This window comes from Hyla sarda, unplaced genomic scaffold, assembly GCF_029499605.1.
Source record: "Hyla sarda isolate aHylSar1 unplaced genomic scaffold, aHylSar1.hap1 scaffold_1455, whole genome shotgun sequence".
Classification (NCBI taxonomy): domain Eukaryota; kingdom Metazoa; phylum Chordata; class Amphibia; order Anura; family Hylidae; genus Hyla; species Hyla sarda.
Window position 1 is genome coordinate 32,070 of NW_026608085.1, and position 2,321 is coordinate 34,390.

Consider the following 2,321-nt stretch of genomic DNA (forward strand, 5'->3'; position numbering starts at 1 on the left):
CTGTGCTCCGGCATCTGATGAAGTCACTCGTTCGCAGAAGCAGGAAGAGCTCAGCCTGGCCTCTTGTGTTCTCTGGCTAACTTGAGCCAGCGAGCACAAGAGTGATTGACTGGGTGAGGAGCCAATGGCTCTGTCAAACCTTTCACCGAGCACCGCATTTAACTGCAGACGCCTCATTAAGAGGCATTTACAGTTAAATGCGGGACATGTGGGGGCCAATAGCGGGAATGTCCCGCCGGATCTGGGATGGTTGGGAGGTATGGTTATAGGGCTCAGAATATGGAGATTTAATATAGAAAATAAAAGGAGAAGCAGAAGAAATGAAAATGCACAGCATTCTAAAAGAATTAAAGGGGTTATCCACCATAAGGTGATTTTAGTGCGTACCTGCCAGACAGTAATGGACATGCTTAGGAAGGATCTGCGCTCGTCTTGGGGCTAAATGGCTATGTTGTGAGATTACCATAACACTGTGGCTAGCTTTTTGTGAACTGGTATTTCCTGTTTGAGTTTTCTTCTTTGCCTACAAATCCTATAATTCCATTTTCCTCCCTCCCACAAATCAGCCACCCGACCCATTAAAACATAAATCAGCTGCATCCATTCAAAAGACCTGTGTTTTCAATCAGGGTGCCTACAGCTGTTGCATTAGTTGCAGATTGAGCTCACTCCCACCAAGCGATTGCTCAAGCCATTGAAGCAGACAGGCTCCCTGTCATCAGCTGACTAGTGATTGCAACCTTGGAAAAATCTGGGACAACAGTCATTTTGTATGCTGTTTAAAAATAAATCAAATAAGAAAACCTATATATTATGAACTACACTAACTTTACAGCCCCTGTAGCATAGTCAAATAAAAAAAAATCCCGGAATACCCCTTTAAGGGGTTATCCAGATGCTAAAAAAAACTTTATATATTGTTAGGGGTGACATGAAAGTAAAACAAAACATATATTTATGTAAACGAAGAAAGTAGAAACTGATCCAGCACTTGGATAAAAAGTTGCAGCTTTATTTTGGTCCGAATCCGACAAACAAACTTTCCACGGTAAAACCGACACCCTCCCTTGTCATACGCGTTTCAAGAGCATGCGCTCTCTTCCTCATATATTTATGTACCTGACTCCCTGTCATCTGGTCTCCCTCAGCTCTATCTACCTAATTCTGAGACAAGCTCTTCTTGAATCTGATTGTCTGAGCCTCGACACTAGGGGGAAGAGTGTTTCCCTTAAGTAGGAAGTAGGTAAAGTAGTGGGGGACTAGATAGCATCACAGCAGGGTGATTGCAGGATGGGGTAAGGGGGGATTTGTGATCCGTTGTGCTCCTCCATGTTGTTTCAGCTCCCCAAGAAGGAGCGAGTGCAGCACCAGATCCCGGCTCCCAGTCCTGTGCACTAAAAGACTTGTATTGTAGGCTGCAGGTCCTGGCAGGTGTACAGAACAGGAGCAATAGCTCTGCACTGGAATGTACAAACCGTGGACTCCACAGTGCCAGGACCCTTACACTACAAATCATTCTTTGGTCTTGGCAGTTTAGAGCCCATGTTGTGTACATTCAAGTAGTCATCCCTTACACTTGCAGGGTGCTGTAAGAGATCTGACAACATCCTACTCTGAAATCACACAATCAGCTCCAGCTCACCCCCTATGTAAATCACAGCCCCTCACTGCAGCATCAGAACACAGTATTGTAATGAAGGGTATGCTCATCTGACAGATTCACTGTCAGTCAGAGAGGATCCAAAAACCTTCATATCTCGAGAATGGGGGAGGAAGAATTTTTTTTAACTAAGAACACCGGTAGATTTAGGGCGTCCTAAGATTTTAAGGGATATTAAAAAGTCACAATGTCTGGGGAGGCCACAGGTCCTAGAGAACAGAGGACGTTACTGTACACTCTGGCTGCATGGTACTTGGCGCACCAGGACGTACATGTATGTCCTGAGTCTCTACTGGATTATGAATCGAGCGCAGTAGCTGTTTACTTTATAGAGCTGCGGCTAATGGCAGACATCAGCCATCATGCTGATACCCTATATTAACCCTTCAGATGCCATGATCAATACTGATCACAGCTTATGAAGCATAACAGAGAATATGAGGCCACCATATCACCATCAGACCACCCACTGCACAATCTCTGGGGTATAATGAGTCAAGATGGCAGCCAAATCTCCTCTCACCTGCTCCTGGCCCACTTTGGCAATCTTTTTCTGGCAGACCATAGAAGCAGATCTCCGATATTACTTATCACTGCTATGCCTATGCATAATCTAATGACTGCTATAAATATTCTCCAATGGAGTTAAGAGGAAAAAAAA